This window comes from Hemicordylus capensis, chromosome 4, assembly GCF_027244095.1.
Source record: "Hemicordylus capensis ecotype Gifberg chromosome 4, rHemCap1.1.pri, whole genome shotgun sequence".
In the NCBI taxonomy this organism is placed as follows: Eukaryota; Metazoa; Chordata; class Lepidosauria; order Squamata; family Cordylidae; genus Hemicordylus; species Hemicordylus capensis.
The window spans coordinates 151,231,828-151,255,804 of NC_069660.1; the positions used below are offsets into that span (position 1 = coordinate 151,231,828).

A 23,977-nucleotide genomic window follows, 5' to 3' on the forward strand; every position below is an offset into this window, starting at 1 on the left:
GCAGATGAGACAAATTTAAAATTTAAGCCTTAGACCATTTGATTATTAGCTCTCAGTTTACATCAAAAAGTTAGCAGAAATATTGCATAGATTTTGCAAAAACAAAAAACAAATAGACTAATTTATCTTCAAATCCTATTTTTAATTCTCACCCACAATTAACTGGCTGGAACACAAACTGCTTTACAGAGAACCTCCTTCCTCCTCCCATCCGGAAATGGGCGGAGTTATCATTGTTCACCAGAGGTCAGTTAACAGTTGTGAGAAAAAAGTAAAAGGGAAAACGTCCGGTTAGAGAAAAGAGCAAAGTTTTGAGCTAACAGAAAATAGGTAAGAGAGACCATGTCAAGGAAATCAGTAAGCATAACATATAAAGTCCTATGACATTCAGTAGTGGCAGAAATAACACAATCAACTTATGCCTAATGCATTTAGCCAGCCATAAGCAGCACCTCCCTTTTGTGGGGTGGGGGGAGACTCACAAAGAAGGAAAACGTCAGCACCCCAGGTGGCCAGCTGGGACTGCTGAAAGTTCCCCCTGTTGCTCAGGCCACGACCAATTTTATGTTCAATTAATATAATAACTGCAAATTTTGGAATCCAATGTCAGAGCAAGTTTGTTCTGGAACAGTTTACAGGAAAAGACATGTCACTAGAATACATTCACAAATACAACAGAAACCTCATCTTCTCAGGGATGAGTTATAAGATTGATGGGGGTTTTGGCTTTTCCCCAGATCATTGCAGTTTAACAAAATGAGGATTCCTGCACAGAACCAGAGCATTGGGCTCCCGCTCAGAAACATGCGCACACACACACACACACAGGCTTGTCTTGTGTATTTCACAGAGCAAGGGACTAAACAGGGAATTTCACATGGGTCACATAGGATTTTATAACATTTTAAATATGTTTAGGGCAAACAATCATTTACCCATAAAACTCAGTTAAGAAAGGAGCTCAAACAAAGCAAACTGTTATTACAGTCATCCACAAAACAATCTGTGATTCCATATTACCTTTCCACATCACAGCTTACAGGTGCTTTTCAACTTTTTAACAACTTCCAACTAAAACCCTTAAGACATTCCTTCCCTTCTGTTCACATCTCCTTCCAGTCTTTTCTCTACAATTCCCTGCACAGAACTACATCACACGCATTCCTTCAAACTCCATTTTCTTTCCTCTTTTCCAACTGCAAGCAGTTGAAGGAAGAAAGAAGAAGAAAAAGAAAAGAAAAGCAGCCGTTTGTTCGGAGAAACTTTTTGCAGCAAGAACAGTGTTCTCTTTGGGCTTGGGACAGAGCGGCAGCAGGAAATTAGACTGTTTGCAACACAAGGGGTGGAGGAGGCCGATGCGCCTCCCCCCTTTTTCTCAGCTGAAGCAGCTGTTTGAGCTTGGAAACAGAACACAGACAGCATGGTTTTAGCAAAAGGCAATCATCCTTTCCTCTTTAATACTTTCCTCAGACCCCTCCCTCTCTTCACAGACTAAGAGAATTTCCTTGTTCTCCATAGCATGCTGGAAAGGAGAAGCTGCTTGGAGCATGATGGTAATACATATGGAGGGGGTTTCATTGGTGGGCCTGCACATATTGCTGTTCTTAACATTTCCCGCTATGTGTATAAAATAAAAGCAGTTGCAAAAGGGTGTTATTTTCAGGGCCTAGAGGCCTCTGACTCGAGTTCATAATATGGCCATGATTCTGTACAGAAGTGCTTTACTCTAAAGGTGAGTAGAAATTCCTATAGGATTTCCCACTTGTTCTAATCTATTCCCCATTTCCCCCGCGTTAACACTCTAGTATAATCGATCTTCTGTTCTACAGAGTCTGCACAATACCCCCGAGAACCTAGTGGCCTTTATTGGCAGTAAGGTCTCAAATATTGTAGGATCCTACTTTCATTGCTGCGTAGACCATTTTCCCCGCCCCTGCTCGGACTGGGTACTTACCAAGAGACGCCTTTCTGGAATTCACTCTCCCTCCCCCCTGCATCCCACTGTTCTCAGATGCAGCGTGTTGTGGTGAACAGCGCATCCTGGTTTCCCGAGATCCCTTTCCGCTCAAGAGGCAGAGTACTGGCTGGGGTATCGGGTTCCATGATGGGTCGGACAACCACCCAGGAGTCTACATCCGAGCCACAGCACCAAATTGATGTGGATGGGGCTCATTCCTGGGTCCGCTTAACCAATCAGTCTGACACAAGGATTGAGGCTTTATTGCTCTGCAGTCAGCAATAGGTAATGAGTAGGCTCATGCTCTCAAACCAATTACAGTTTGGTTACAGGCTCACCTAACATATATATATAAATAATCTAAATGGTGCTGACACCCTAGACACAGTATACGTGGCAATAAAATGGTGGTCTAAGTATCTAGTACGCATGCGAATGATTCATTGTTCATCTGGTGATTATTCCTTATTTGGTTAGATCCTGTTTTCTAGCAGTGAGAAGCTTAGCTGTGTTAGCAAGTTTCATAGATACAATTTAGCTGGAGAGAGATAATGATGTTAATCATGAGAGGCAGTGATGTCCCTGAGTTTGGGCCAGGTTACTTTAAGTTAGAATGAGGTCTTCTGGGCAAAAATGGAGTTTCTTTGGTTTTCTAAACACATCAATTAGCATTTTAACTAATGCATCACTAAACTGATTTTAAATAAAGTTACAATTCTCCATAATGCCAACTTAGGTACTAGCATAAAGAGTCCCTTTTACTCACCAACCCACTGATAAAAATTTGCCATCACTAGTTAAAATTAGCTCTCATAATTAATCTACTTAAACCAATTGAAGCCCTAATAATACTTGGAAGATGAGGGTGATTCTCACAATCACAAGGATTCAGATTAAAGAATTAATAATTCTTTACAATATTGTTGTAAAGTTAAGAATTTTTTATTACCTCATCAGTTTATTCCAGACATTCATTGAAATGACAAGACGAGAGGACTGTGGCAAAGCAATGCAGGGCCAGGTCAATCTCGGCCTTTTTTTGGGGCCCACCTCCCACAACCTGATAGCAGCAACAATGGCCATTGAAGGTCTGCCCATTTTCCCTCCTGCGGCGCCACCAGCAGCGCTATCGGCCGCTGATCAGCTACCCGAAGTGTCTTCCCTTCCAGCGACGGCCGCTTTTCAGCCTCCCTTGCCATATGCTGCCGAGTCCACCGTGCGTCTCCCGCCCTCGGGCTGTGAGACGCGGTCTTCAGCGGCCCACCGTTCTGCCAGTGCCTCATCTGCAGCCTCCCTGGAACCTTCGGAAAGTGAGAGGCGATTTTCGAGGCTATCACAGCAAATCCTCCACCAAGGTCAGAAGAAATCAGGCGGATAGGTCTTCGAGGCATCACAGTGAGTCCTCCAAAATGGCCACCCCTTCGACTTAAAAAATTGCATGCTCTTCTAGGAAGGGCGCCAATCCAGCATGAGTGAGAGTGGGAACTAAAGTGCAGGCCTCCTCCTCCTCCTCCCCCCCCCAAAGTCAATGGCTCCCTCCTTTGGATCCATTTTTTTTTACCCTATCTTTATCCAACCCACTCCTCCGTCTCCCTCCCCCTGCCCCAGTGCATGGACTACGGAGGCAGTTTAGAACATATTAATCTGCAGAGCAGGGAGCAGTTCAGTGACACTCTTCCCAGGCCACATAAGGTCTCTCACAGCCCCCCCCCCCCGCTGCCCGGGACAGCATCGGAAACAGCGCTGGCAACAACTGATATAAAGCCGCCCACGCCATCTGCTTCTACAGCATCTGTGATGTCTGCCATAGAGCTGCCCGCGCAGTACGCTACCATGTCCCTGTCCAGTCTCCCAACTTAGGGCTGCGAGGCTTGGCGCACGGCAGCCCATCACATTGTCAAGCCGTCAACGGAGTCCCACTGGTGTTCGCCATCACAGGCAGGGAGCACTTTATCTGCGATGTTGGCAAATTCAAAGCTCCCTTACCTGATCCGCCATCTTTAAGGAAAACCAGGGCCTTGGGAGGGAAAGAAACCCCAGGCCCAGCTAAGATGGCAGTCGCCGCTTCTGAGGCCACCTAATGGCACAGTGGGGAATCAACCTGCCTAGAGAGCAGGAGGCTGTTGGTTTTTAATCCCTGCTGGTGTGTTTTCCCAGAAAATGGGAAACTCCTATATCCGGCAGCAGTGATATAGAGAGGTGAATAAGGCATCACCTCATAAAACAAGATGGCGCAGCCCCAAAAAGAACGGCTCAGTCTTGGCGGGAATCCAGCAGCACAGTGATGAGTGAGACCCAGGTTTTCCCAAGGAAGGTAAAGGGGTCTTCTCAGGGGCAAAAAGAGGCCTTGGGGGGATCAAGAATGTTGGTGCTATATAAATAAGACTAAGACCAAGGACTTAACTAAAAATATGGATCAGAAAACCAAGGATAGATTCTCTGAAATAAGTGATTTGAAAGTGGAGAAGAAAGTTAAATATCTGGGGGTCTGGTTATCAAACAACAACTCATTGTTGTTCATAAACAACTATGTTAAAATATGGAATTCAGTGAAAATAGATCTACAAAGATGGTCTAAAATGAATTTGTCTTTAATGGGAAGAATTTCAGTGGTGAAAATGAATGTCTTGCCTAAAATGTTGTTTCTTTTTCAGACTATTCCCATAATTAACACTTTAACTTGTTTTAAGCAATGGCAGAAGGACATAACTAAGTTTGTTTGGCAGGGGGAAAGAGCAAGAATTAATTTTAAGAATTTAACAGATGCAAAGGAAAGAGGTGGTCTTACCTTGCCACACTTAAGGTTATATTTTGATGCTGTTTGTTTGACATGGTTAAAAGAATGGATAACATTAAGGAACCCTAGAATTCTTGATTTGGAAGGATTTGACAGAAGGTTTGGATGGAATGTGTATCTGTGGTATGAAAAAAGTAAAATACATAAAGACTTTTTGAACCACTATGTGAGAAGGAGTTTAATGAGGGTGTGGTTAAAATACAAAAATTGGTTTGAATCTAAAACTCCGTTATGGATATCTCCGATTGAGGCCTTATCACATAAGAAGTAAATATGCAAATGTGTTGGGGTACCTATAGGGATTTGTTACATTTTCAGGAAAAGGATTGTAAGTTAAAAAGTTTAACTGAAATACAAGATTTGGTTAGAGATTGGTTTTAGTATCATCAGTTAAATGAGAGATATAAGAAAGATTTTAAAGTTGGATTTGATGATCAGACTTCAAATTTTGAGAAGGAATTATGTCAAAATGATGAAAAATTAGTTTCTAAAATGTATAAACTGTTGCTTCTGGAGGAAACAAGAGAGGAAGTGGTTAAAACGACTATGATAAAGTGGGCTCAAGATGTGGGGCGTAATATAGAAATGGCAGCCTGGGAAAAGTTATGGAAAAATGATTTAAAATTCACTGCATGTTATGCTATAAAAGAAAACTATTATAAAATGGTGTATAGATGGTATCTGACACCAAAAAAATTGGCATTAATATATAAAAATGTTTCAAACATATGTTGGAAGTGTGGACATTCTGAAGGCACCTTTTTTCATATGTGGTGGACCTGTGGGAAGGCTAAAGCCTATTGGGATATGATATATAATGAATTAAAGAAAATATTTAAAATGACATTTCTTAAGAAGCCAGAATCCTTCCTACTGGGAATAACACAAGGTGTAATCTCTACAACTAATTTAACATTTTTTATGTATGCTTCTACGGCAGCCAGAATTATATATGCACATAAATGGAAGAGTAATGAACTGCTTTCAAAAGAAGACTGGCTGATAAAAATTTTGGAATATGCGGAGATGGCAAAACTTACAGCACTAATAAGAGACCAAAATTTGGAATGTTTTAAAGAAGATTGGAAACCATTTTTGTTGTATCTAAAGAATTACTTTCCTACTATGGACTTTACAGCAGGGTTTGCAATTTAGTAAAAAAACTGCAGGTTGGGTAGATTAGCTATGTTTGTAAGGGTTTGAATTTATGTTTTGAATTATTATTATAGCAAGGGTAAACTTTATAGTTGATGATTCACGAAGAGATGTGTGCGGGAAGTCCACCTTTTTGTGTGTATTTGCAATGAATGATAATATTACTATTTTTAAAATTAATAAAAATTGAATTTGGAAAAGAAAAAAAAAGAATGTTGGTGCTGAGGTTGCTGCTGCAAAACCAGGCTCTACTTTAGTTTCCTCTAGTCTCCTAAGGCAGTCCCTCCAAAGTTGCAGGCAGGCATGGTTCTGGAATATCATTATTGATGCTAATCACCAGGTCAGACTGCATGAGGAAGTAAAAAAATCTAAACAGAAACTGCTTAAAAGACATAAGGGTGTTTTTTTTTTAAAGCTGATGATTGAATCTAGAACCTTGCATTCTTCGGATCCTTCTGACCAGGACTCTGGGGATCCTTTACCATCTAATCCCAGGCCCCTGCCTTCCAGAAAGAAGGACCTTGGGTCTATTCCTGCCTCTGAGCACGAATCTGACCTGGAGGAGCACAGTGATAGAGAGGGGGCTCTTCACTGTGATTCCAAAATCGTCCCCTCAGGCAGCACGGCCTAGCCAGCCTGGGAGGGCAGGGCTGCAGGGCCCCTCCATGCAGCATTGCCTAAGAGCCAATTTTGTGAGGATGCAATCATGCAAGGCCCCCTAGGAGTCATATTTGGCAACTACCCCTTTCCTTCCATAGGAACCTCTAGGGAGCGAAGGGCGAATGGAGGGAGAAGGGGGGGAAGCGGAAAAAAATGCTCCTCAGACCAGCTTTATGGGCATCCCTCCCTTCTGCTTAGAGGCTGGGTCGCAGTCTTATAACCAGGTCCATATCACCGCAGCTACTATGAAATGTGTGTATGCCACACCTTGTCTGGGACACACTAACACATTTGTTGCAATGCAGGCCCCTATGACTGGTAGAACTGGTTCTATCGGGGCAAGCGAGGAGTGCTTCCATTTGCGGAGCAGGGCCAATCCTGGTCACACTTGAATGGGAAACCACAGGATTATTGATTAATGATTAGTTTAGTCCTTGTTTATTGCACTTCTGCACTGCCCTTTTCCAAGGGCTCTGGGCAGTACACAACAAAGTATATGACCGTTGTTTCTGTAATAGCATCGGAGCAGCCAGGCTGGACTGGGCCCACGGCCCATCTGGCCCAGCTCATCTTCACATAGTGGTCATCCAAATCACAGGGGCTAGAGATGCAGTCCCTTGTGCCTGCAGATCAACAACCCCTAAAGGACATAATTAATTTTTTCATTCACAGGACCTTTCAGGGACATTAATATCTATGTCGCCAGTCTAGCAGAACACAAATTGAAGTACCCAGGAGACTCTCCGGCCTCAGATAGATTCCAAAGTCCAGAATGGAACAGGTCTCCTCTTTCCAACTGAGGCCTGGGTAAGACTAAATGTCTTTTTAATTTACACGACTGGGGTGTCCCTCTTATCACTTGGTATGCCCTCCCCGGCGAGGATACTTACTTCAGGGATGTGCTTGCTTACATATCATTCTCAACACGGGCAACTAACCGGAGGTCACATGCTCTCTCTCATGGGACATAGGATCCTCTGCTGGACCTTTATTTGACCTCGAATGTCCCACTATTGGGGAACACATTCATACTCTCTTTGCTGCTTTTATGCTTCTAGTTTGTACGTTAGTAAGGCCTACAAACTACAGGAAGTACCACCTTAAGTGGCGCAGCAGGGAAATGCGTGACAAGCAGAAGGTTGACGGTTCGAATCCTCGCAGGTATGTATCTCAGACTATCGGGCAGCAGTGATATAGAAAGATGCTGAAAGGCATCATCTCATACTGCATGGAAGATGGCAATGGTAAACCCCTCCTGTATTCTACCAAAGACAACCACTGGGCTCTATGGTTGCCAGGAGTCAACACCGACTCGACGACTGGCGCAGCCACTCAGACATCTGTCCAAGAGAATGGTCCATACATCCAAGGGTCCGTCACCAGATCTCGGAACGCATGAGGGTTCCAGTGATGGACCTATTTGCAGTTTCCAACAACGCGAAGCTACCCTCTTTCATGTCCAGATTACCCGGCCAAGGGGCAACCACCGCGGATACGATGTCGAACCCATGGCCGAAGGGTCTTTTATATGTGTTTTCCCCAACTCCTCTCCTGACCTGAGTATGGCACAGTGTACGTCGGTTGGCAGGCCAATTGTTCTGCTCATCACCCTGTTTTGGCCCAGGAGACTGTGGCTTCCGGAACTGTTTCATCTGTCAGCGGAACCTCCCTGGGAGTTGCCCTCGGACCACAGACTTCTCTCTCAAGGCCCAGTTCACCATTCAATCCCGGCCTGGTTACAACTCGCCATTTGGAGACTAGGCAGCAGCTGTTAAGCCAGCACGGGTATAGCATCCCACTGAGTACCCCTGGGGAACCCTTTTGCGTTGCATGGCCCGTCACTCCATTCCCTGGGACACTGCAACCTTACAACACCCCCTCCTGTTCCTGCAGGAGGGTCTAGAGAAGGGATTATGACACAAGACTCTTAACAGACAAGCGGCGTCCTTGGTCACCCTAATATCCGGTGGGTATACGTAGATCACCTAGTCGCACACTCATCTACCACATTTCCTGAGAGTCACCCCTCTGCTGTCTATGCCACCTGCACATAGGTTTCCCATGTGGGAATTACTTACTGTCCTCCGTACTCTTCAGTCTCCTCTGTTTGAACCAACTCAAAGTGTCCCGAGTAGAGTTTTATCATTCCAGTTGGTTTTCCACGTGGTGGTCACAGCCACCAAGAGGTTTTCTGAACTGAGGGCCTCGTAGGTCAACAAGTCCTTCTTTATCTTCCTGGAAGTCACTCCATCTCATCCTAAAGAAAGACAGTGACACAGACTAGATGTCCGGCGCTGCTGTAAGGTGTAGATCAAGAGGTCAGCTTCCTTTAGAGTGTCGGATGCTATGTTCACTTCCTTCCATCCATGGTCTATGGGAACGGCTGTTTCGTCTGCAACGATCACAAGGTGGATAAAGGTCTTTATTGCTATAGCCTACGAGTCTCAGCATCTCAGGTCTCCCGCTCGCATCCCCGCACACTCAGCAAGGGCGGCAGCAACTTCGGCACCTTTCTCCACGAATGCATCTGTTGACAAGATATGCAGAACGGCTACTTGGGCCTCTCCACCCACCCTTACGAGGCACTATAAAATCGATGAGTATGCCTCAGCCTGGTCCTCCTTTGGTGGGAGGGACTTGCAGCAGGTTCTTCCATGTCAAAAGGCCAGAGCGCTCCCACACTAGTTGGCCAGCTATGGTATGTCCCATAGAGATGTCCCTGGCATCCTAGCCACTATGTATGGCTTCTGAGTCTCTCTCTCTCCCATGTTTTTCTGCACAGACTACAGCCCAGCACGAGGCCCTGCAAAATGCTGTGGCCCCCGTCTAGCTGCAGTCGGCTTAAACCAGTCCTATTGCCTAAGGCTGTCAAGGGGCTCCAAGTAAAGCCCATCTGGTTTGGCTTGGCCTTTGCTGAGCATCTGCACTGGAAGCTGGACGCTTCTTCCTCTACTGCCTAGTTTTGCTTCTGATGAGCTATATCTGCGACCAACTGCTGATCCTTGGAAAAACCTACTGACAGGATCCTGATGACTGCATAGAGATGTCTCATTCTGTGCTCCAGTCTCATAAGGGTAGTTGCTAGTCCACCACTCTCACCCCCAAATGTCAGCTGCTGTGGATCTTAGCTGCTCGGCCCTGTGGAGTCCTTACTCAATGACAAGGGATATGTTTCCCCGCATATCCCGCAAAAACAAAGTGGGCAGCACAGATAACTTTTCTACGGAGTGATCCAGAAGCTGTTAGTTAACCACAGCTTCTTTTCCACTCCTGTTGCTCTCTCTCCTCCTTTTTAGAGACCTGGAGCAGTCCGTCAGTTTCTCAATCGGTATCCTCCCAGAAGGCTGAAGCGAGGAAAAGCTGGTTGTTGAACTTGCTTCTGTCCTCCTCGGCCTGAAGAGTGAAGACCTGGAGATCAGACTGAAGGCTCTCCAGAAGTTCTTCAGGATCCTCACACCAGTCAAGTCTGATGTGAGTTCCTTGGTGGAGCCCTTTAGGCAACACAGCACTCCCAGCCCCTCTCAAGGCTTCCCCTCCCAGGCCCATCATGCAAGGCACCCGGCATGCAATAAGCCACCAGAATGCTTAGCACCTACATAGCATGTCTAGAGTATTTAGTGCACTTCACAGAAGTGATCTCAGGAGACTCTGCAACAACCCTGCAAAGGTCGGCCACTATTATGATAACTAGGTGGCAGCTAGTGGGGCTGAGGCTGAGAGAAGCTTGCCAAAGCAGCCAAGCGACTCCATGGTTGAGATGAGATTTGAACTGGGGTCTTTGCAAGGCATATTCTTAGACCTGATAGCAGCTCTCCAGCGATCCCCCTGTGTTATCCTTGTACGTACATCACAGCTTAGAGACAGAGTGCCATGTCCCAAATCCCGCCTTTGCCTCAGAACACAAAGCCAGATCGCCAAAGCTCTGTTGTTCATGAAATAAAACTCCTTGAATCTCCTCATGCTTCATACAACTTCCTCTCTCTAAAGCATGTGGGGGAATTCTTCACAACACTGTGTGAGCAGCTGCAAAATCTCACTCTCCCTATTTTTTTAAAAAACAATTTTTCCCCAGTCCTGTCTAGGGCTGCAATCCTATTCCCAGGATCTAGCCTAGGTGGAAGACCCATTGAGCTCAGCAAGATTGACGTCTGAATACGCATGCATAGAATCAGGCTCCATGGATACATACAGGAGGCTGAAGTCAGTCTTCTTCTAAATCAGGTGATATCACACAACTCCCCCCCAAATAAGACCACCACCTTGCAACAAACTGACCCTCTTTTATCCCAAAACATCCACGTGGGACCCACTTTTAATTCCTGTCTGTCTCTTTCTTTGTGTACTTCTTCTCTTCTTTAAAAAGAACTTAAAGAAGAAGAAGTAGTGATGCTGCTGCTCCTGCAACACACATGGGCAATGGGGCTGTGACTCCGTTGTAAGTCACAATCCACAAATTAAAAAAGACGAACAGGTTAGACTGGACAGTGGATTTCTCTTGACTGTCACTGCTATTCACTGCTGGCACCAGAGATTCAAATGGTTCTTTTAATGGTGATGTGTGTCCACGGCCAAAGGGCAAATGAGCCTGTAGCCACCTCTTCCCCACTAGGTGATTACCCGATAATGAGCAACACGGATGGGTTTTGCAGGCTGGTCAGAAGTGGCGTGTGAGGTGCAAAATGTCCCTGTTCTTGGAGCTGATGGTCCTTTTCTCCTGACAGCCATTAATCTGTGTCTTTCCTCAGACAACTGGACAGCTGCTTGATGAGCTGACTGGACGTCTGGTGGCAGTGACTTGCCTCTGTGCTTTAGAGGACAACGGAGAGATCAGGCAGATGGCGGCAGAAGACCTGTGCAAGCTCCTGCCCATCCTGCGTCGTGGAGAACGTAAGTCAGAAAGGAACAAGATCTGCTGCCTGCCAAAATCACTGAACTTCATTACCCAAGCAGAACATTACCCGGTGGGATCAGAGCCCCAGGAAGTTCAGAGACAGCCAGATGGATGGCCCCGGCAGGGATAAAGGTTCCTTTGGCTCACTTGCCACAGCAGTTTCCAAATGGAGTTCTCTAGATAGTTCCAGAAGTAGCCAGGGATTGATTATTGGAAGGAACAGCTACAGCTAGCAGTGCTCAAATTTGCCCCCATAGCTGGGCCCTTAATGGCTGTTTGATCCAGAGCAGGTGATCTTGCACGCTTGCTCATTCCTGAGTACCAGGCTGCTTTGGAGAGCACCAGAGCAGAACTTCTACTGTCCTCTTGGCAGCTAAAGCCATAAGGCCTGCTCCAAACAGAACCGCATTCTGTTTGGTGACAAACATGTGGGCCTGAAAAGACAGTAAATGGATTCCAGGTTCTGCTGTGACTCCATCTCTGGCCTGATCGCACCCGGCTCTGTGTCAGATCGCTGCCAGGCTTTTCATGCTGGGTCCACCTAGGAGGGCAATAGTTTGTGAATCCAAAGCAGACCGCTCTCCTTCCTCCACCCAGAGAGGGTCAAGCAATAGAAAGACAATGGCAGGACTGAGACTCCCAATGGGAGGTAGGTTGCTAGGAAGTGGTGCTGTCCAACCTAGGATGGAATGAGTGAGGCCCCATCCCTATTCCTTCTCTGTTGCTGGGACCGAGGACACCTCTGGGTTATCCTTCCCGTAAGCTCCAAGGCAGGACAGTTCATTGGACAGAAATAGAAAGCTACGCCTACTTGAAGTCAAGGGGGATAACCCCACCCAGTTCTTTTCTGTCCTCGAAAGCTCCAGGCAGCGACTTTTTCCTTCTCTCATGTCTTTGCTAATTCTAATTGTTTCCTTAATGACTGCTCCTTTCTGATTCCCTTGTCATCTTACCTTGAATATGTTATAACTTTAAAACAAACAAACAAACAAACACCCTACTTTTGTCTTTCTTCTGCTGGTCCCTCTGTTTTCCCTTACTCCCTTCCCTCGCTGCATGTGGTGATCAGGGCAATTAACAGACTACAGTGTTCGCCTTCCGAAGGGGAGAGGCCCCCACACTGACTTTCCAGGGGGGCCACATTCAGTGAAAGCACAGTTGTTGGCCACGGCCGCCTCCGGGCTGTCCGTGCGCCTGACTTCGCTGCGTTGTTCCCAGTCGGCCACGGCCGCCTCCGGGCCGTTTGTGTGCCTGACCCTGGATGTGGAGAGTTCCTCAGCCCCAGATATGGCCACCTGCGGGCCGCTCGTACTGGCTTTATCTCCACCCCCTTCACAAGCATCGGCAATTCAGGAGGTCCGGGAATCAGGCCGCCCACTGAGACTGTGCCTCACTCGCTCCTCGTGGGCCCAGCACCAACGTTATGAACAAACTGTGGAGAATTGTGAGTCCCCTGGGCAGTGGCTTTTCCTAGGTAAGAGGCGCCCAGTAGCTAATCCACTGCCCTCCTCGGCTGTGATCAAGGCGCTGGGTGTTTTTAAAGGTGCAACTACACCTAAGATGGTGGCAGGGGACCCTTATAAAATGGTTCAGTGTACCTCAGCTAATTTGGCGGGAAATGGAGAGAACAGGCCAGAATCCTTCCAGTCTACCAGTTCTAATTTACAAGCAGCAGAGGGCGCTGCAGGGACTGAGAATCAACCATCTCCCTTGGTCAGGTCCGTTCCCCCTGAGTGGCAGGCATGGTTTTAAAATGCCATAATTGACACTATTTACCAGATAAGACCTGCTAAGAAACAAATGGGATCCAGAAACCAGTCCCCCGCCAAACCCATCTTCCGTCATGTAGATCTCTAGGTGACTTAGGTCAGTTTGGTTCAACCTCAGCGGTAATGCAGCTGCCCTGCATGTCCAAGTTCTTGCACTGTGTCTGGCATTCACAGTTCATGTGAACGGATCATGTATCCCACAATGCTCTGTAACATTACACAGGTTGCAAGGTGTACATTTGGTTCATGACAGTCCCTACTGAGGAAGCAGCACAGGAATCCGAGTGCTTGTGCTCTTCCCTCATTACTAGCTGCTCACACAAACAAGAGGATGCTCCAGAAAACTCTTGGTAGCGAAGTAGAGAAGTTTGTGATGCCTTTGCATCCACCCTGCCTAGGACGGTGAAAGCCCTTGAGCCAGCCTTGCTTCCTAGTGCCTTATGAATAACCCTCTTCTTACCTGACAGTTGGAGGAACTTCTGGACCAATTGTTCATCCGGTTGAAGGACAGAGTTCCACATGGACAAGACATAGCCTTGCTAGCCTTCCCCGTCTTGGCAGTAGATCATCTTGAGGAGGTGGTGCTATACCTCCTCAAACACCCTTTCAGGTATGGAGCATGCTGGAGCTTGTACTAATTTGGGTGACCCCCTCGGGGATCTGTGGGGCTTCCCCAAAGAGCACCTTTCTCCCTGCTGCTGATGCAACCCAGGGTGTGCTTCCCAGCAGATGCATCAGTTGTGCCCCTTTGTCCTCCCTGCTGGCCTGGCCTACAGTACATGGAAACTGGGGGCAGTCTAGGGCTGGGGTGGCGATATGGGGCTCACAGGCTGGGCTGGGCCCCTTGGAGAGTCTTGCCTTGGCCCTGGCAGCCCTTCCAAACTTTTCAAACCGCTTTGAGAACTTTTGTTGAAGAGTAGAATATGTGAATAGTAGTCATCAAGGTATGGTTAAGCATTTGGCCCCAGTGTCACGTAAAGAACATATTTTTTCTTTCCTATTGGTAAGAAATACAGATATTTCTACTACACTGTAGCTTTTACAACTCTGTTTTTCGTTGTGAACTAGCAGGGATATGATAGATACACGTGTGTGTAGTGCGCTGCTTGATAGCATGTGCTCCACAACTGTGAATCTTGCACCGCAAAGCTATGGAGTGTTTTGACCTGGTAGAGGGTCAGTGCATGAGCCTGGATGACTGTCTGGAGAAGAAAGTGCTCCCCCCAGTGTAGAAGCTGAGCATGCCTGGTCTGTGGGGTTTGACTGCTTTTCCTGTCTTTCCATTTGCAGCAAGTGCCAGGAGCACTGGCAGGCAATATTCAATGCCACAGCCAGATACTCTGACCACAGCCGGACACTCGATGAGGTGGCAAAATGGATGCCGGAGTGCAGCAGAGTTGTGGTAAGGAAGTGGAAACCGCCTTCGGGTCCCCTGCTCCTCATCTGCGTAATCCAAGCTGCATGTATCCTGCCATTTCACAAGCAGAGAGAAACTACATGCTTGCATGTGGAAGATTGAAAGTCCCCTCCCTGGAAGCATCTCCCGGATCCGGCTGAGAGAGACTCTTGCCTGCAAGCTTGGAGAAGCCACTGCCAGTCTGTGTAGCCAGAGATTCTCAAACTTGGGTCCTCAGGTGTTATTGGACTTCAACTCCCATAATCCCCAACCAAAGGCCACTGAGGCTGGGGATTATGGGAGTTGAAGTCCAATAACACCTGAGGACCCAAGTTTGAGAATCCCTGGTGTAGACAATACTGAGCAACATTAATATACAGTATATATAATACTGTGTCAGGCAGCTTCCTGTGTTCCACAGAAATTGGCAAGATTCACACAACAAAAAAGCCACCCTGAAAAAATGTCAGCTTTCATTTAAAAAAACAAAAGGGTGAACTATTGTTCCATGCGAGTGGGATGCTGTGAGTATGGAAGGGAGGAATCCGCGGTGATTTCATATGCAGGGAGAACAGGGTGGAGTTAGTGGGCCGAGTTGTTGCCTTTTTGCCTTGGCCAAGGTAGTTGACAAGGAGCAAACCTGTTTCAAAGATCTGAAAGGCATGTTTCCTCAGACCCTTGATGGCCTCCTTTCAAAGAGTGGATTTATTTCTATTTTTATACTGCCCTGCATCCTAAGACCCCAGGGTGTTAACAACAACATTTTAAAAAATAGTGAAATTTCAATGAAAACAACCTATAGAGAGAGCAAACACAGTTGCAGTTTAAGAGGAGAGCAGGCAGCATCTCAACGGACAAAAGCATGAATAAAAAGAGTGGAGAGAAAAAAATTCTTCTTAAGGGCTAGAAGAGAGGAAGTTAATGACAAGCACTCACTGGCCCGGGCTTCTCCATGCCGCTTCTGCTCTTGACCTGGCTGAATGGGGATATGAACCCGGGTCTCCCCAGTCCTAGTGCAGCACTCTAACCACTATAGCACGCTGGCTCTTCATTTAGAGTATCCTGGCTGAATGGGGATTTGAACTCGGGTCTCCCCGGTCCTAGTCCTGCACTCTAAGCACTACACCACGCTCACCACGCTGGCTCCTCATTTACAATGTCTTAATTGTGAAAGAATGACAGATCTCCCTTCAATGATCAGAAGGCTCAGAAGTACCGATCTGTATCAGATCAAGGTCCCCTGGTCCAGCATTCTTGGCAAGGATAGGAACATAGCAACACATGAAGCTGCCATATACCGAGTCAGACCATTGGTCTATCGAGCTGAGTATTGTCTTCACAGAGTGGCAGCGGCCTCTCCAGGATTGCAGGCAGGAATCTCTCTTGGAGAAGGCAGGGAGCGGGAGGGCACTTGCAACCTTCTGCTCCTCCTCCATCCCCTGAGGGGAATAGCTAACAGTGCTCAGACATCAAGTCTCCCGTTCATATGCAACCAGGGTGGGCCCTGCTTCGCTAAGGGGACAAGTCATGCTTGCTGCCACAAGACCCAGCTCCTGCTTGAGTGTCATGAATAGCGTCCAGTGGGAAGCAGGGTCCCTGATACAAAGAGAATCTTGAGGAGTGGAGGGGAGAGAATTGTTTGGGTTTTGGCAGTTGGCCTTCGGAGGTAGCTCTGGAGGGCTTGTCTGAGGAGAAAAGCCTTTGTCGATGCGGCAGCTGTGTCTGGGAGGAGCCCTTGACATGAAGCCAGATGGGGCGGTAGCATAAGGCAGCAGATTTTGGAGGCCCCAAGAGGGCCCCAGGATGCCCCCCACCCCCCGTGGCCCTACTATTGAAGCATCTCTTCAAGAGGGGCATGCATCACTTGATGGAGGAGAGGTCTCTCAAGGGCTGCTAGTGGGAGGGCGGGCTATAGGCCACCTCCAGGCTGAAGGGCAGGATGCCTCTGAGTCCCAGTTTTTGGCAGGGGAGTAAGAGCAGGAGAGAGGCCGTGCCCTCAACTGCAGCCTGTGGGCTTCCATTGGCATGTGGGAGGCCACTGTGTGAAAGAGGATGCTGGACTAGATGGGCTCCCTTGGGCCTGAGCCAGCAGGGCTGTTGCAATGTTCTTAGGACTGTTCTGAGCCTTGGAATCCTGAGCGCTGGGATAGCGTAGGGGTTAGAGTGGCGAGGATAGAGACCGGGGGTACCCGAGTTCGAATCCCCATTCAACCTTTTCGGGATTATTCCTTCTTTCAAAAATTTAGACCCCGCCCCTCCAGTACACTACGGCTCAGGCCAGCTCACAGCAATACGACACATATCAGAGACGAGAAAAAACAAGAACATTAACCAAACGGAGGAAACAAATCAATCGTCAGGTTCAAAAGCACAATCACTATCAAGTTCACGTCCTTTGAAAAGCTAAAAAACGGAAATGATAACAACTCAAAACTAAAGAACCTCCCAGACATAACCCAAGAGGGGGCCTTAAAAAGCCTCCTTAAAAAGTGGTTTGTTAAAAACACTGAGGGAGGGAGGGAGGGAGGGAGGGAGCGTGGGAAGCTCTTCAGCCAGGGCTTCAGCCAGGGCCTTCCAATGCCGAGGGGCAACAAGCGAAAAGGCCCTGTCCCTAGTCCCCACAAAGAGGATCTCTGTTAGTAGCAGGGCCATGAGCGAGCAGAGCAGGGCCTGAGACGATGAACGGGGAGGGCCCTGGAAAATTAATATGGGCAAATGCGCTCCGACAGCTTCCCCGGCCCCAAGCCCTGTAGAGTCTTGAAGGTGTGACTCAGAGTGCTCTGAGTGGGGCACACCTCTGGGAGCGCCAGTGGGGCAGGAGAAACGTTCGTGGGTGGGCGGGGGGGGGGGACAGCAGGAGCCATCTCGCCGTCCCCCTGGCCTCCTCCAGTCCCGGCAAAGGAGGTCGTGTACAACCTCAATATCTCTCATCTAATATTCCATGCATTCATCTATAGTTGAGTGGGGCTAATCACTCTTGCGTGGTCGCCTGTTTTAAAAAGCAAAACCAAAAGCAGAAACTCTGCAGTCCACTGAAAGTCAAGTGTACATTCTTCCTTTCTTTTGTTCTTTATGACATGTATAGCCCGCTCTTCCTCCAAGGAGCCCAGAGCGGTGTACTACAGACTTAGGTTTCTCCTCACAACAACCCTGTGAAGTAGCTTAGGCTGAGAGAGAAGTGACTGGCCCAGAGTCACCCAGCAAGTATCCTGTCTGAAAGGGGATATGAACTCGGCTCTCCCCGGTCCTAGTGCAGCACTCTACCCACTACAGCACGCTGGCTCTTCATTTAGAGTATCCTGGCTGAATGGAGATTTGAACTCGGCTCTCCCCGGTCCTAGTGCAGCACTCTAACCACTACACCACGCTCACCACCCTGGCTCCTCATTTACAATGTCTTAATTGTGAAAGAATGACAGATCTCCCTTAAATGATCAGAAGGCTCAGAAGTACCGATCTGTATCAGATCAAGGTCCCCTGGTCCAGCATTCTTGGCAAGGATAGGAACATAGCAACACATGAAGCTGCCATATACCGAGTCAGACCATTGGTCTATCGAGCTGAGTATTGTCTTCACAGAGTGGCAGCGGCTTCTCCAGGATTGCAGGCAGGAATCTCTCTTGGGAAGGCAGGGAGCGGGAGGGCACTTGCAACCTTCTGCTCCTCCTCCATCCCCTGAGGGGAATAGCTAACAGTGCTCAGACATCAAGTCTCCCGTTCATATGCAACCAGGGTGGGCCCTGCTTCGCTAAGGGGACAAGTCATGCTTGCTGCCACAAGACCCAGCTCCTGCTTGAGTGTCATGAATAGCGTCCAGTGGGAAGCAGGGTCCCTGATACAAAGAGAATCTTGAGGAGTGGAGGGGAGAGAATTGTTTGGGTTTTGGCAGTTGGCCTTCGGAGGTAGCTCTGGAGGGCTTGTCTGAGGAGAAAAGCCTTTGTCGATGCGGCAGCTGTGTCTGGGAGGAGCCCTTGACATGAAGCCAGATGGGGCGGTAGCATAAGGCAGCAGATTTTGGAGGCCCCAAGAGGGCCCCAAGATGCCCCCCACCCCCCGTGGCCCTACTATTGAAGCATCTCTTCAAGAGGGGCATGCATCACTTGATGGAGGAGAGGTCTCTCAAGGGCTGCTAGTGGGAGGGCGGGCTATAGGCCACCTCCAGGCTGAAGGGCAGGATGCCTCTGAGTCCCAGTGTTTGGCAGGGGAGTAAGAGCAGGAGAGAGGCCGTGCCCTCAACTGCAGCCTGTGGGCTTCCATTGGCAGGTGGGAGGCCACTGTGTGAAAGAAGATGCTGGACTAGATGGGCTCCCTTGGGCCTGAGCCAGCAGGGCTGTTGCGATGTTCTTAGGACTGTTCTGAGCCTTGGAATCCTGAGCGCTGGGATAGCGTAGGGGTTAGAGTGGCGAGGATAGAGACCGGGGGTACCCGAGTTCGAATCCCCATTCAACCCTTTCGGGATTATTCCTTCTTTCAAAAATTTAGACCCCGCCCCTCCAGTACACTACTGCTCGGGCCAGCTCACAGCAATACGACACATATCAGAGACGAGAAAAAACAAGAACATTAACCAAATGGAGGAAACAAATTAATCGTCAGGTTCAAAAGCACAATCACTATCAAGTTCACGTCCTTTGAAAAGCTAAAAAATGGAAATGACAACAACTCAAAACTAAAGAACCTCCCAGACATAACCCAAGAGGGGGCCTTAAAAAGCTTCCTTAAAAAGTGGTTTGTTAAAAACACTGAGGGAGGGAGGGAGGGAGCGTGGGAAGCTATTCAGCCAGGGCTTCAGCCAGGGCCTTCCAATGCCGAGGGGCAACAAGCGAAAAGGCCCTGTCCCTAGTCCCCACAAAGAGGATCTCTGTTAGTAGCAGGGCCATGAGTGAGCAGAGCAGGGCCTGAGACGATGAACGGGGAGGGCCCTGGAAAATTAATATGGGCAAATGCTCTCCGACAGCTTCCCCGGCCCCAAGCCCTGTAGAGTCTTGAAGGTGTGACTCAGAGTGCTCTGAGTGGGGCACACCTCTGGGAGCGCCAGTGGGGCAGGAGAAACGTTCGTGGGCGGGCGGGGGGGGGGATTGCAGGAGCCATCTCGCCGTCCCCCTGGCCTCCTCCAGCCCCGGCAAAGGAGGTCGTGTACAACCTCAATATCTCTCATCTAATATTCCATGCATTCATCTATAGTTGAGTGGGGCTAATCACTCTTGCGTGGTCGCCTGTTTTAAAAAGCAAAACCAAAAGCAGAAACTCTGCAGTCCACTGAAAGTCAAGTGTACATTCTTCCTTTCTTTTGTTCTTTATGACATGTATAGCCCGCTCTTCCTCCAAGGAGCCCAGAGCGGTGTACTACAGACTTAGGTTTCTCCTCACAACAACCCTGTGAAGTAGCTTAGGCTGAGAGAGAAGTGACTGGCCCAGAGTCACCCAGCAAGTATCCTGTCTGAAAGGGGATATGAACTCGGCTCTCCCCGGTCCTAGTGCAGCACTCTACCCACTAAGGCACGCTGGCTCTTCATTTAGAGTATCCTGGCTGAATGGGGATTTGAACTCGGCTCTCCCCGGTCCTAGTGCAGCACTCTAACCACTACAGCACGCTGGCTCTTCATTTAGAGTATCCTGGCTGAATGGGGATTTGAACTCGGGTCTCCCCTGTCCTAGTCCTGCACTCTAAGCACTACACCACGCTCACCACGCTGGCTCCTCATTTACAATGTCTTAATTGTGAAAGAATGACAGATCTCCCTTAAATGATCAGAAGGCTCAGAAGTACCGATCTGTATCAGATCAAGGTCCCCTGGTCCAGCATTCTTGGCAAGGATAGGAACATAGCAACACATGAAGCTGCCATATACCGAGTCAGACCATTGGTCTATCGAGCTGAGTATTGTCTTCACAGAGTGGCAGCGGCTTCTCCAGGATTGCAGGCAGGAATCTCTCTTGGAGAAGGCAGGGAGCGGGAGGGCACTTGCAACCTTCTGCTCCTCCTCCATCCCCTGAGGGGAATAGCTAACAGTGCTCAGACATCAAGTCTCCCGTTCATATGCAACCAGGGTGGGCCCTGCTTCGCTAAGGGGACAAGTCATGCTTGCTGCCACAAGACCCAGCTCCTGCTTGAGTGTCATGAATAGCGTCCAGTGGGAAGCAGGGTCCCTGATACAAAGAGAATCTTGAGGAGTGGAGGGGAGAGAATTGTTTGGGTTTTGGCAGTTGGCCTTCTGAGGTAGCTCTGGAGGGCTTGTCTGAGGAGAAAAGCCTTTGTTGATGCGGCAGCTGTGTCTGGGAGGAGCCCTTGACATGATGCCAGATGGGGCGGTAGCATAAGGCAGCAGATTTTGGAGGCCCCAAGAGGGCCCCATGATGCCCCCCACCCCCCGTGGCCCTACTATTGAAGCATCTCTTCAAGAGGGGCATGCATCACTTGATGGAGGAGAGGTCTCTCAAGGGCTGCTAGTGGGAGGGCGGGCTATAGGCCACCTCCAGGCTGAAGGGCAGGATGCCTCTGAGTCCCAGTTTTTGGCAGGGGAGTAAGAGCAGGAGAGAGGCCGTGCCCTCAACTGCAGCCTGTGGGCTTTCATTGGCATGTGGGAGGCCACTGTGTGAAAGAGGATGCTGGACTAGATGGGCTCCCTTGGGCCTGAGCCAGCAGGGCTGTTGCAATGTTCTTAGGACTGTTCTGAGCCTTGGAATCCTGAGCGCTGGGATAGCGTAGGGGTTAGAGTGGCGAGGATAGAGACCGGGGGTACCCGAGTTCGAATCCCCATTCAACCTTTTCGGGATTATTCCTTCTTTCAAAAATTTAGACCCCGCCCCTCCAGTACACTACGGCTCGGGCCAGCTCACAGCAATACGACACATATCAGAGACGAGAAAAAACAAGAACATTAACCAAACGGAGGAAACAAATCAATCGTCAGGTTCAAAAGCACAATCACTATCAAGTTCACGTCCTTTGAAAAGCTAAAAAAGGGAAATGATAACAACTCAAAACTAAAGAACCTCCCAGACATAACCCAAGAGGGGGCCTTAAAAAGCCTCCTTAAAAAGTGGTTTGTTAAAAACACTGAGGGAGGGAGGGAGCGTGGGAAGCTCTTCAGCCAGGGCTTCAGCCAGGGCCTTCCAATGCCGAGGGGCAACAAGCGAAAAGGCCCTGTCCCTAGTCCCCACAAAGAGGATCTCTGTTAGTAGCGGGGCCATGAGCGAGCAGAGCAGGGCCTGAGACGATGAACGGGGAGGGCCCTGGAAAATTAATATGGGCAAATGCGCTCCGACAGCTTCCCCGGCCCCAAGCCCTGTAGAGTCTTGAAGGTGTGACTCAGAGTGCTCTGAGTGGGGCACACCTCTGGGAGCGCCAGTGGGGCAGGAGAAACGTTCGTGGGCGGGCGGGGGGGCGGGGGGACTGCAGGAGCCATCTCGCCGTCCCCCTGGCCTCCTCCAGCCCCGGCAAAGGAGGTCGTGTACAACCTCAATATCTCTCATCTAATATTCCATGCATTCATCTATAGTTGAGTGGGGCTAATCACTCTTGCGTGGTCGCCTGTTTTAAAAAGCAAAACCAAAAGCAGAAACTCTGCAGTCCACTGAAAGTCAAGTGTACATTCTTCCTTTCTTTTGTTCTTTATGACATGTATAGCCCGCTCTTCCTCCAAGGAGCCCAGAGCGGTGTACTACAGACTTAGGTTTCTCCTCACAACAACCCTGTGAAGTAGCTTAGGCTGAGAGAGAAGTGACTGGCCCAGAGTCACCCAGCAAGTATCCTGTCTGAATGGGGATATGAACTTGGCTCTCCCCGGTCCTAGTGCAGCACTCTAACCACTACAGCACGCTGGCTCTTCATTTAGAGTATCCTGGCTGAATGGGGATTTGAACTCGGGTCTCCCCGGTCCTAGTCCTGCACTCTAAGCACTACACCACTCTCACCACGCTGGCTCCTCATTTACAATGTCTTAATTGTGAAAGAATGACAGATCTCCCTTAAATGATCAGAAGGCTCAGAAGTACCGATCTGTATCAGATCAAGGTCCCCTGGTCCAGCATTCTTGGCAAGGATAGGAACATAGCAACACATGAAGCTGCCATATACCGAGTCAGACCATTGGTCTATCGAGCTGAGTATTGTCTTCACAGAGTGGCAGCGGCTTCTCCAGGATTGCAGGCAGGAATCTCTCTTGGAGAAGGCAGGGAGCGGGAGGGCACTTGCAACCTTCTGCTCCTCCTCCATCCCCTGAGGGGAATAGCTAACAGTGCTCAGACATCAAGTCTCCCGTTCATATGCAACCAGGGTGGGCCCTGCTTCGCTAAGGGGACAAGTCATGCTTGCTGCCACAAGACCCAGCTCCTGCTTGAGTGTCATGAATAGCGTCCAGTGGGAAGCAGGGTCCCTGATACAAAGAGAATCTTGAGGAGTGGAGGGGAGAGAATTGTTTGGGTTTTGGCAGTTGGCCTTCGGAGGTAGCTCTGGAGGGCTTGTCTGAGGAGAAAAGCCTTTGTCGATGCGGCAGCTGTGTCTGGGAGGAGCCCTTGACATGAAGCCAGATGGGGCGGTAGCATAAGGCAGCAGATTTTGGAGGCCCCAAGAGGGCCCCAAGATGCCCCCCACCCCCCGTGGCCCTACTATTGAAGCATCTCTTCAAGAGGGGCATGCATCACTTGATGGAGGAGAGGTCTCTCAAGGGCTGCTAGTGGGAGGGCGGGCTATAGGCCACCTCCAGGCTGAAGGGCAGGATGCCTCTGAGTCCCAGTGTTTGGCAGGGGAGTAAGAGCAGGAGAGAGGCCGTGCCCTCAACTGCAGCCTGTGGGCTTCCATTGGCATGTGGGAGGCCACTGTGTGAAAGAGGAAGCTGGACTAGATGGGCTCCCTTGTGCCTGAGCCAGCAGCGCTGTTGCGATGTTCTTAGGACTGTTCTGAGCCTTGGAATCCTGAGCACTGGGATAGCGTAGGGGTTAGAGTGGCGAGGATAGAGACCGGGGGTACCCGAGTTCGAATCCCCATTCAACCTTTTCGGGATTATTCCTTCTTTCAAAAATTTAGACCCCGCCCCTCCAGTACACTACGGCTCGGGCCAGCTCACAGCAATACGACACATATCAGAGACGAGAAAAAACAAGAACATTAACCAAACGGAGGAAACAAATCCATCGTCAGGTTCAAAAGCACAATCACTATCAAGTTCACGTCCTTTCAAAAGCTAAAAAACGGAAATGATAACAACTCAAAACTAAAGAACCTCCCAGACATAACCCAAGAGGGGGCCTTAAAAAGCCTCCTTAAAAAGTGGTTTGTTAAAAACACTGAGGGAGGGAGGGAGCGTGGGAAGCTCTTCAGCCAGGCCTTCAGCCAGGGCCTTCCAATGCC

The 23,977-nt window shown here is 48.9% G+C and overlaps 1 protein-coding gene across 8 annotated transcripts in view; it reads right to left on the reverse strand.

Annotated features, from left to right (window-relative positions):
* Positions 1-3,962, reverse strand: part of LOC128324295 (uncharacterized) — a 56,755-nt gene extending 52,793 nt beyond the window's left edge. For 6 of the 8 annotated variants that reach the window (XM_053248684.1, XM_053248680.1, XM_053248679.1 and 3 more), the window contains exon 1: positions 1,955-3,962. The gene's annotated coding sequence lies outside the window, so the exon portion shown is untranslated. The other 2 variants (XM_053248681.1, XM_053248682.1) reach the window with 2 other exon arrangements.
* Between the last annotated feature and the right edge of the window lie 20,015 nt (positions 3,963-23,977).